This window comes from Osmerus eperlanus, chromosome 4 (genome assembly GCF_963692335.1).
Source record: "Osmerus eperlanus chromosome 4, fOsmEpe2.1, whole genome shotgun sequence".
Lineage (NCBI taxonomy): Eukaryota > Metazoa > Chordata > Actinopteri > Osmeriformes > Osmeridae > Osmerus > Osmerus eperlanus.
The window spans coordinates 19,435,335-19,447,539 of record NC_085021.1 but is presented as its reverse complement, the minus strand read 5'-3'; positions in this window follow the sequence as shown (position 1 = coordinate 19,447,539).

The following is a 12,205-nucleotide window of genomic DNA, read 5'->3' as shown; positions in this document are numbered from 1 at the left end:
CCACCCTCGCTCCCCCCTTACACACACACACACACACAGAGGCCGTTAATGAGGGTTGCCATGGCAGCGTGCTCCCGTGTGAGTTCCGGAGGGGTATGTTGTTCTGTCTGCTCTGCAGGCTACAGGCTGCCGTTACAGTGGGACATGGATGATGAAGATGATGAAGATTACTAAGACCTACTGGGGCCCCTGGAGCCTTGCAGCCTCTGGACCCCATCTTGAGAACTGAGCCTGGACACGTTTGCTCTCCTAAGTCTCCTTATAAGGATGCATACACACACACACACACACACCCACGTGAACACATAAGCATGCACATACAAACTCATATGCAAACATGCACACACACATCCTCCCCCGGCCCCATCCCCCGACATCCTTACGGTTGTAGGGCACATCAGTGGCCTGGGACGATAGTGTGTGACAGCAGAAGACCTCACACACACACACACAGCTATGTGGGCCATGAAGCGCACATGGGGGAGGGGGTTGGCACCTTAAGGCACAGCAGACAGGACAGCCAACGTCCCACACACAAACACACACAAACACACACACACAAACACACGCACACACACACAAACACAGGCATATACTTTGTGTCTACACAGGGAAGGGTTCAAAGTCACAACAATGAGAGAGAGAGAGAGAGAGAGAGGAGAGAGAGAGAGAGAGAGAGAGAGAGAGAGAGAGAGAGAGAGAGAGAGAGAGAGAGAGAGAGAGAGAGAGAGAGAGAGAGAGAGAGGAGAGAGAGAGAGAGAGAGGGAGGGTAGGGAAAAGCAACTGAATGCCCACATGAATGAACAAACATACACACACACACACACACACACATGCACCGGGCACACAGATGCAGATAGTGTCAAGGCATGAGAGGGCATTGCCACATTCAGAGTCACGCTGGGTGGCAGCCAGGGTTGCAGAGATAAAGGGAGACAGAGAGAAGGCGGCGGAGGGAAAAGAAGGACTAAATAAGTTTGTTTCAGCTTCATCATAGCCAGCCTCCACCAGTCCCAGTGAATTTGCACAGCTTCGCTCTTTGCATCTCGCTTTTCTCTCAATATAAATTGCAATTTCTCAATGTTTTCTTCTTCTCTCCATCCCTCCCACCTTTGTCATACTCCTTGTCCGTTTTTCTCCATTCCTGCATCCCCCCATTCCTCGTTCTGTTTCTATCTCGCCTCCTCCCCCCCCATTCTCCACACCCCCATCTCCAGCAGCAAGAAATAATTGCAGCCTTCTCTCTCCTCCTCTAGTCCCATCCTGCATTCCCTCTCCATCCCCTTCTCCCTCTCTCTCTCTCTCCTCTCTCTCTCTCTCCCTCTCTCCGCCTTTCCTTCCGTGATTGTGCGCTCTTTCATTTCCTTTCTCTCCATCCTTCTGTCGCTCCTTCTCTTCCTCCCTCTCTCCCTCTCTTCCTCCCTCTCTCCCTCTCTCTCTCCCTCTCTCTTTCCCTCTCTCTCTTTCCCTCTCTCTCTCTCTGCCTCTACCATCTCTACCACTCCCCCGTCCCGCTCCAAACAACCCTGTTGCTAAGAGACTCCGGGGGTTGATTCAGTAAGCGGGAGGCTGCCCCTCGCCCTGCAGTTCGCCCCCACCCCTCTCCGGTGGGCGGCTTGGAATGGAGGGATGGAGGGATGGAGGGGAGGAGGAGAGCAGCGCTGAGAGCACACTCAGCCCCTGCAGACAGAGGAGGCCTGCTGCAGAGACAGACCCAGCCAACCGGCAGCCTGTCTAGTACACACATACACACACACACACACACACACAAAGGACAACTACAAACACATGGGACACACACAGGAACGAAGCCGTCAGATACCCAGCTGGGGTGGTACATCAAAGATATAGCTGCTAATAAACACACACATGACAGGGACACTATGCTGCACTAGCACTATGAGCTCTAGATAGACATGACCACACACACACACACACACAACATCACTTCAGCACACACACGATACCACACACACAAACATCAGCATGACCCCACACTCCCGTCATGGCCCTCTGCTGTGGCCCGCTGTCCTCTCCCTGCTCCAGCATTCTTTGAGCCCTCTCTAAATTTGTCTCCCTCTCCTTTTTCTTTCTGTCGTTGTTGTTGTCTCTCTCTGTCTCTCTCTGTCTCTCTCTGTCTCTCTCTGTCTCTCTCTGTCTCTCTCTCTCTCCTCTCTCTCTCTCTCTCTGTCGTCTCTCTCTGTCTCTCTCTGTCTCTCTCTCTCTCTCTCTCCTCAGGGGGAGGGCTGAGGTTCTGAAGAGGCCCCCCCTGATCAACCACTGTCCCAGATAAACAGCTCTGCAGACGAAGGACAGACAAACTGACTGATAGGCACACAGACAGACAGACAGGCAGACAGACAGACAGGCACACAGGCAGGCAGAGATGCAGACAGAAAGACAGACCGACAGGAAGAGATGCAGACAGGCAGACAGACAGACAGACAGGGATGCAGACAAAGATGCAGACAGGCAGACAGACAGGCAGTCCCAGGACCCAGTGAGAGGTAGCTGGCTGAGCTAATTATCCTGTAGTGTTGGCAGCAGGGGCACAGAGGGGGAGCAATGAGGAAGAGAAGGAGGGGGGAAGGGAGGACTAATATGGGTGATGGGGTTTAGGTGTGAATATGTGACAGAGGACCAAGCCGGGGGACTGGGGGGAGAGCAGAGGACAGGACAAGGGAGACAGGAGAGAGGAGAGAGGGAGAGAGAGGGGAGAGTGAGAGGGGAGAGAGAGGGGAGAGAGAGAGAGAATAACGGCTGGATGAGAAGGGAAGACTGGAAGCCTTGTCCCAGAGCATCTTCTCCTGAGAGAGGTGCTGGGAGAAGGGCTGTGTGTGTTTGGAGTTAGTAAAAAAGATGCCACACAGTCATATTTGAGACAACCTGTCTTGGGACATTTAGAAAGAAAGGGGGAGGGGGGGTGGGGAGGTGGGAGGAGTGGGTGGGGAGGGGGAGAAGATCGTCCAAATGAAGAGCCCACATCCAATTAAAAATAGTGTTAATTTCTCATCCATTGAGGACCAAGGAAGCAGTTCACCATGGCAACTGGGAGAATGCCAGGGGGGAGGTGAGTGGAGCGGAGCAGAGCAGAGCAGTGTGTGTGTCTCTGAGTCTCCACGGCCAGCCACTTTGTGTCCAAGATGTAGCAAACTAGCAGCTGTCAGACCAACCATTACTCCCCCACAATGAATGATAAACACACAGACACACACACACGCAGACGCACACACACACAGTGATGATGATGATGATGACGACACCTTTTTGGTCATGATGATGATGATGAGGGTCATTATGCTGATCATTGGTTGTCTTCTACAGGAGGTGATCATGTGAAACAGTAAACCATATTTCTGGGCACACGGTAGTTGGCTTGGAGCTTGGTGTTCTTGTTGGTCTTGATTGGAATGTGTGTTGTTAGGACAGCCTCACCCAGCTCACCTCAGTCTTGGCTCCACACTAGGAGCGGGCAGCAGCCACACACAGAACTGAAAGAGGGGAGTCAGGTGGCTGAGCGGTGAGGGAATCGGGCTAGTAATCCGAAGGTTGCCAGTTCGATTCCTGGTCATGCCAAATGACGTTGTGTCCTTGGGCAAGGCACTTCACCCTACTTGCCTCGGGGGAATGTCCCTGTACTTACTGTAAGTCGCTCTGGATAAGAGCGTCTGCTAAATGACTAAATGTAAATGTAAAGTGGTCAATTTGTGTGTTTGTGAGTGTGTATTTGTGAGTGTGTGTTTGTGGGTGTGAGTGTGTGTGTGTGCCCTGTCATGTCATGTTCTGATTAGGCTGCCTGTAGGAGGCTCAATTTGTTTCAAGAAAGTTAAGACCTGAACACTTCTCTCCACAACACAATACGATTCAACTAAATCCAATTAAAAAAGTGTGTGTGTGTGTGTAGAATTAAAGTGTGTATGTTGAATCAGTGTTCATCAGAAATTCTAAAGAAAGTCAAATAGACAAGCAGCAATTAGCCTAAATTGATACTGAAGGAGGAAAAACATGTTCTTTGCCTGTCATGTTGGCCTGTCAGTTCATTAGAGTGTTTTAAGTGCAAAGGTGGATTTGTTTCCGGAACGATCTGTTCCTGTCACCTGGCGTGTGACAGGAGAAAACAACTGAGATATCAAGATATTTGGTCATAATCAGAGATACATGCAAAATAATACATGTATTTGTGAGTAGACCTTGAATTGCTTATTTAATTGGAAATAAAATTGAAATAAGAGAGAGCTGCCACTAGTCGCTTCTCCACACCACGAAGGCCTGACTTTGGGAAGGAGGTGTGTATGTCTGTGTGTGTGTGTGTATGTCTGTGTGTGTATGTCTGTGTGTGTATGTCTGTGTGTGTGTGTCTGTGTGTGTGGGAGAAATAAGAAGTGGGCACCAGGGGAGGGAAGAGCAAGAGAGAAAAGATGCGTGTAAACACACACGCAGGCATACACATTTACATTTAGCAGACGCTCTTATCCAGAGCGACTTACAGTAAGTACAGGGACATTCCCCGAGGCAAGTAGGGTGAAGTGCCTTGCCCAAGGACACAACGTCATTTTGCATGGGCGGGAATCGAACTTGCAACCTTCAAATTACTAGCCCGATTCCCTAACCGCTCAGCCACCTGACTCCCTATACACACACACAAATGACAAAAAAACAAATCAATAACTAGCACCTAACCTGCAAGCTCATAACAGTTGGCAGAATGAGGGAATCCCACAGGCATCTCTTCAGCTCCACCACCTAACCCCCCCCCCCCAACAGTCTACTCTACTTAATACTCTATCTCCAGAAAAGCCCTTCTCAATGCAGGAAGGGGTGGCGGTGGTGGGGAGTGAACAGTATGCCCCATGTTTCACCCTCACCATGTCCTCTTCCTGCCCCCACCACCACCACCCCCCACCCACGCCTTACACACACACACACACACAGCCAACCAACCGCCTGCCAATTGAGAGTATTACCCGTGTGGGGGATAAGGGTCCCAGAGGGGTTAGAGAGATCTCAGGGCCTGATAGTGGACCATGGCCCAATTATGATCCCTCCCCAGGCCACTGTTAACCCCAAGCCATCAGCATGTCACTGCTACTGTGAGTGCCTGTGTCTGTTCTGCTTTGTTCTGTCCTGTCCTGCTCTGTCCACACACACACACAGTTTCCCTATTCCAGTTTTCCCTCCCCTCCTGCCCCTGTGCAGAGTTGTGGCGTGTGGTCAGTGTGTGACAGCTTTGCGAGTGGGACATGACCACAGAGCAGCAACAGTTGATCAAACTACTGTCAGAGCTCTGAGCTCAGCAGCAAGAGGGAGTGAGACAGGGGGGGGGGCAGGAGACAAAGAGGCCAGAGAAAGAGAGAGAAAGAGAGAGAAAGAGAGAGAAAGAGAGAGCTAGACACAGCGAGAGAAAGAAAGAAGGGGACAGCGAGAGAGAAAGAGACGTTAGGACAAGGCTAATAATAGGACCCCTAGCCAAGAGAGGCTGGTGTCAACTCCATGTGATGGACAAGCTGCTTCCTCCTTCAACACACGCACACACACACCCACAACCCCCTTCTCCTCTCTGTTTCTACATTCTGTGACTATCTTCAGCTATACATTTCCCCTTTTCACTTTTTTTCTCTCTCTGTCTCTAGTCTAGTAACTATTTCCACACTCCCCCCACTCCCTATCCCTCCATCTCTTCTCTGGCCCACTTTTTGACTCCCACAGTCAGATATGTGTCTCTATCTGTCCTAACTCCCTCTCTCCTTCTATTAACTATTGCGACAACTTTACCACATACAAAAACAAAGTGAAGCATTTTCTTTTAACTGTCGGGCTGTCTCAGACCCTCCACATTGCGAAGGTTAAAAGAAAATGCTTTTTATTTGTTTTTGTATTGGGTAAAATTGGGTAAACACAACGATGGCCTTTGGGTCATGTGACCCGAAGGCAGCACAAGGGTTAACTTTCTCTCTCCCTCTCCTGACTCTGCCTCTCCTGACTCTCCCTCTCCCTCTCCTGACTCTCCCTCTCCTGACTCTCCCGACTCTGAATCTCCAGACTCTGAATCTCCAGACTCTGAATCTCCAGACTCTGAATCTCCAGACTCTGAATCTCCTGACTCTGAATCTCCAGACTCTGACTCTCCTGACTTTGCCTCTCCCAACTCTGTCTCTTCTCAGGAGCCTGTCTCCCCAGTTTCCTGCATCGCACCATCCCTTTCTCCTCTCTCTTCTTTATCCTCAATTTCAACACATTAGGTTTCCTTCCTGTGTGAAAGGTTGCAAAAGGTCATATCATCACACACACCTACACCACCCACAAGATTTCACAGGAGAGGGGGAGGGGCAGAGATGAAGGTTGTAGTGTAGACAGAGAGACAAAGAGGGAGACAAGAGGTGTAGAAAGAAGGAATGGTGGAAGGGAGGGAGAAAGGAAAACAAGTGAGAGTTTCGGGATAGATGTTAGTCTCGGACAGGTGGTTGGTTTGTGAGTGGGAGCAGTCGAAAGCTTCATTTCAACCATCCAGCCAACCAAGCAGCCAGCCATGGTAGCCAGGGCTCAGCCAGCCAAGGTAGCCAGCCAGGCAGCCAACAGGTGCTATTGACAGCAAGTGTAACTAGTGGGCATTCAACCCCAGTTTTCTAGTCTATTGTAAATGTTCTACCAATAAACCAAAACGCAAACAGAGTTAGCTCATAATAAGATGTGGCTCCAAATCACCACAACTTGTCTGTCTGTTCAAAGACCCCTGCCTTTAGTTTATTACAATACATTAAGCTAAATGTCTCTAATGAAGACAATAATAGTTCAAATAAAAATAAAAATCTGTAAAAAAGCATTATAGGCCAGCTCTCTTCTGCTTGTCAGGTAACCATGCTTATATCTCACCCATGTCATTTATTCATGAGCATCGTTAATCCCAAACAATTATATTTGGTATTTGGGTTGTGAGCGATCTGGTTATTTAGTGTATGATTTTATTAAATATACATATCAAATATTTTGAGACTTTACCAACTGATTTGTGAACAAACGATCCCCCACGATCAAGAAAAGAGAACGGGAATGAGAGCGCGCGCACGGACCATGCGCCGGACAGTGTGAGAGACAGCTCGTAGGACAGACCTTTTCCTTCCTCTGGTTTGGAGGGCCATGATGACAAGCATCACACGTTATCAAGTCTCGATCACGTCAGTATGGCCTGTTCATGTCGACACACGGGCAAACACACACAAACCAACACACACACAAACACGGTTTGCTGGCACGAGATGCGTGCTCAAACTGGGCAGTAACCAGGGAGCGCACGGTGCAGGTGCTTCTGAGGTAAAAAAAAAATGTTACCTCATTTGGTGGTCCAAATGTTCAATGAAAGTTACCAGCCGCAAAACGGTTGCACACATACACACACACGCACACACACACACACACACACATTTACATAAACAAATATGATGACTACTGAGAGCGCGCGCAAAAGCAAACACACATAATAGCCTACTGTAGTATTGAAAGAGGAACACTCACACTAACCGTTACCTTGATGGGTACATAGAGCACTGGTCTGTCGGGCGATCCATTCTTGTTCGGCTCCCCCTCCAGGCTCCTCACCTGAAACCCTTTTGACTTGACCCAGAATTTGAATTTGGCGTTGATGTGGTTGCTCTCGATAAAAACGCCACCGCCTTCCGAGTCCTCGCCCTGCAGAAGGGTCTGGAGAATTTTGTTATATTTACGCCGGGTCACCGTCTTTGTTTTACCGGAGTCACCGTAAGTACGAAGACACCAGTCCTGAAATTCACCGAACATCTCTCCAGTCTCGGACTCTGGGCTTCGGCTTCGCCTGGTCAAATCCACGCTGGGTTTTCTCGTTGACATGATGGTGGAGCGCCTCTCCCGACGTCCCGTATCTCTTTCTGTAGAAACGAGGTTTCAGAAACCCTCCAAACACAATTTCTTCACTAAGCTACAATATTTAACGAGGCTCCGTTAAATTGGTTTAATATGACCGTTTATTTCACCCTCTCGCATTGAAGGAGAGCAGTGAAATTGATGTTTCCTTGAACAATGGTCTCCGGCAGTGGCAGGCTAGATTGGCTGGCTCTCACACCTGTTAGCTGTGAGACTGTTCTCGTCCCGTCCCAGAGGGTTGTAACGACTGTCAGTGGCTTCTGTCCTCCGCTGGGGAACTGAGAGGGGCTGTCCTACAAAACGGGTCTCCCACCTGCATGTGTGTGAGGTTTCAACGCTTATTTTGTAGACATACGTACCGTAAGACACTAGATTGAACGTAACCGAACCATTTTCACGTGGTTAAGGAATTACTCATTTGGCCACATGTCAGAAATGGTCCAAATCTAATAAGGCGATAGCTAAGTGGTCCCCTCCTACAAACTCCACCTGCAATGGATTGTCTTGTCTTTTTTCCACCTGTTTGAATCGGACCGACGCCGCCTGTCCCGAACCGTTTTCTCACTAACCAAAGCGCACAGATCGCGGAATATGCAACCAGAATCCAGCAAATACAAACACACCGATAACCTCGTGATATCATGCAGTAGATATTCTACTACACACACTGACCCATCAGCGTCGACGGGACTAGGGTGCGCGCAGCTGCTCGCTAAAATCCAGGAAGTCTCGTACAAGAACCTAAACGCACACAAAGCGCGACTGAGCGGCTGTCCCAAGCGTGCGCGCGGAGCAACAGAATTCAAATCTATAGCTTACTCCCCGTTTTTTTAATTCAGGATGACCAGATCAATCTTTAACATTAAAAATAACGACTACCATGCTGTGTGATGCCTATAATGATATTTGCTCTGTTGTTTTCAGAAAAATGCGATGTTTTCCTCATTGAACACTCATTTGTGAATCATGTCTATATAAAAATGATAGATTATTGTTAACATCAGTTTAACTGCGTTGTTGCTCTCGACAGGCAGTTATCTTTTTGTCATTGCTAGATGTAATCTCGAGTCGCCGAAGCGTACAAGAACATAAATAGGGCACACACACACACACACACACACACACACACATGCAGATAAAAACATCCTCACACCTAAATACGGAAGCTCTCTCTGAACCCTCGTGAAGAGCACACTGATCTTGTCTTGGCAAACTAAAGTGTTTAGAATCTACGTTATTTTAGATCACCTTGTTATCGAGCTACAGGCTGCAGTTTCAGCGTGCCAAAGCAGCCAGGACTGATACATTTAAATATACAGCTATTGATTTTGATGATGAGCCCATTGCCCATCCATGGATTAAAACAAATTGTTTATTTTAGAAACCCAATAAATTGAGTATGAGATTCCATTATGAGCCAATCACAAAACAGCCCTCATATAAACTGGATCAATGAGTTTTTATGACCTGGAGCTATTGACCCAAAGCACTCCCCCCCCCACCCCCCGGGCCCCTTCCCCCTCCTCCCTTGTTCCCCCTGCAGAAATACATCACGCCAGACCAGCAGGAAGAAAACACAGCATCTATAGCAAAAACTGGGGTAAGTCAGAGGGATGGTAACCTTCAACATGTGCAGACAGACAGAAGGACAGATGGACAGACAAACGAGACTGTTAACCTGCACAGATACGCGGATAACAGACAGCGAACGCGGTCCAATCGAACAGCGACCAAGGAAAAGAGAAAGGCACCTCTCTCGTCCCCTGTCACTCACGTTCTAGCCTCTCTTCTCATGGTTTGAGATCTGCACGCTTTCTTTAGACTTGAATTCTCGGCAGGGTATCAGTCAGCTAATCACTGGGCTGATCAGTTGCAGCGAGCAGCAGTTCCTTTAAAAGCTTATCTACGATCAAACTGACCTGTGTTGAAACGACAGAGGAGCTGCAAGACTTCACATCCCTGAATGTGTTCTGTAACTGCTCAGCACTCAATATCTGTGCTCACCAGCCCTCCATATCCTAGCTCTGACTGGTAGAGGGCTGCCTCAGTGTGTGTGTGTGTGTGTGGCTACTTGTTGCTCCAGTAGTCTCGTTGGCCACCACAGTGGTAGCTTAGCTCCAAACGGATGAGGTGACACCTGTTCAGCTCACAGGACTGAAAACAAGACCGCCACAACTTCCTGTGCAACGCACGCGACACCTAACATGCAGTGGCCTCCTCTACGTCACACGCGCAACACTGAACACATCCTCCTCAACACTCTGAACACTGAACACATCCTCCTCAACACTCTGAACACTGAACACATCCTCATCAACACTCTGAACACTGAACACATCCTCCTCAACACTTTGAACACTGAACACATCCTCCTCAACACTGTGAACACTGAACACATCCTCCTCAACACTGTGAACACATCCTCCTCAACACTTTGAACACTGAACACATCCTCCTCAACACTGTGAACACTGAACACATCCTCCTCAACACTGTGAACACTGAACACATCCTCCTCAACACTGTGAACACATCCTCCTCAACACTCTGAACACATCCTCCTCAACACTCTGAACACTGAACACATCCTCCTCAACACTGTGAACACATCCTCCTCAACACTCTGAACACATCCTCCTCAACACTGTGAACACATCCTCCTCAACACTCTGAACACATCCTCCTCAACACTGTGAACACATCCTCCTCAACACTGTGAACACATCCTTCTCAACACTGTGAACACATCCTCCTCAACACTCTGAACACATCCTCCTCAACACTGTGAACACATCCTCCTCAACACTCTGAACACATCCTCCTCAACACTGTGAACACATCCTCCTCAACACTCTGAACACATCTTCCTCAACACCCTGAACACCGAACACAGTTTCTTCCACAGACTGAACACTCAGTAAAGCCTCATCAGAATCAGAATCAGAATTCGGTTTATTCGCCATGTATGTTATACAAACACGGAATTTACTGTGGCAGGGAGGTGCAAAACACTAAACATTTACATTTAGTCATTTAGCAGATGCTCTTATCCAGAGCGACTTACAGTAAGTACAGGGACATTCTCCCCGAGGCAAGTAGGGTGAAGTGCCTTGCCCAAGGACACAACGTCATTTGGCACAGCCGGGAATCAAACTGGCAACCTTCAGATTACTAGCCTGCTTCCCTAACCGCTAAGCCACATGACTCCCATTAAACAAATACAGATCTTAAATTAAGTAAAAGTACAAAAGTTTAACTATTTCTAAGAACTAAACAATCTAAGTTACAATCTAACAATCTCATCGATGTCCCCCAGTCACGTCAACCCTTCAGGCTGTTTAGTGACAACAGCCCTCCTCAGTACAGCCTGACAGCTCGGTGTACTCCGGTGTGGGGCCGGGATCTGCGAGGCGCTGCCCCCAGAGGACAGGAGGGGCCGGGATCTGCGAGGAGCTGCACCCAGAGGACAGGAGGGGCCGGGATCTGAGAGGCGCAGCACCCATAGGACAGGAGGGGCCGGGATCTGAGAGGCGCTGCACCCATAGGACAGGAGGGGCTGGGATCTGAGAGGCGCTGCACCCAGAGGACAGGAGGGGCCGGGATCTGAGAGGCGCTGCACCCATAGGACAGGAGGGGCCGGGATCTGAGAGGCGCTGCACCCAGAGGACAGGAGGGGCTGGGATCTGAGAGGCGCTGCACCCAGAGGACAGGAGGGGCTGGGATCTGAGAGGCGCTGCACCCAGAGGACAGGAGGGCTGGCAAGGAGAGAGGAGGAGAGATGCTGAAAATAGCCTGCTGGGACGGGAAGTGAAAGTGTGTTACAAAACCCTCCCATCCCTCCCTCCCTCGCCTTCCCTTTCTGCTTGCAAGGAACAGGACGGCTTCCACAGCCTCTGGGCTCAGCACGGCTGCGGTTCATCAGCTCATTCCCTTTTCTGTGAAGCCACACACACACCCCTCTCTGTTGAAATCAGCTCAGATGTTGGGCATGGCGGGGGCAGTTCCCTAAAACCAGTCTCCCCTTCCCTTCCCTCCACCTCCCCACCCCACCCCACCTCCCCAAATCTCGACCCCGCTGGGCTGGTCTGAGGGGTCCAGGGTTGGCCTGGTGCTGTTGATTCTGAGTGCTACATTCCCTTTCTCTTTCATATGTGTGCATGGACAGGGGCACTAACAGTGTGATGACCTGCTGGGACTATGGGATGGACGGATGGCCGTGTGGTATTGTGTGTAGTTTGTCACCTGAGGTGTGCTGTGTGTGTAGTTTGTCACATGAGATGTGCTGTGTGTGTAGTTTGTCACCTGAGGTGTG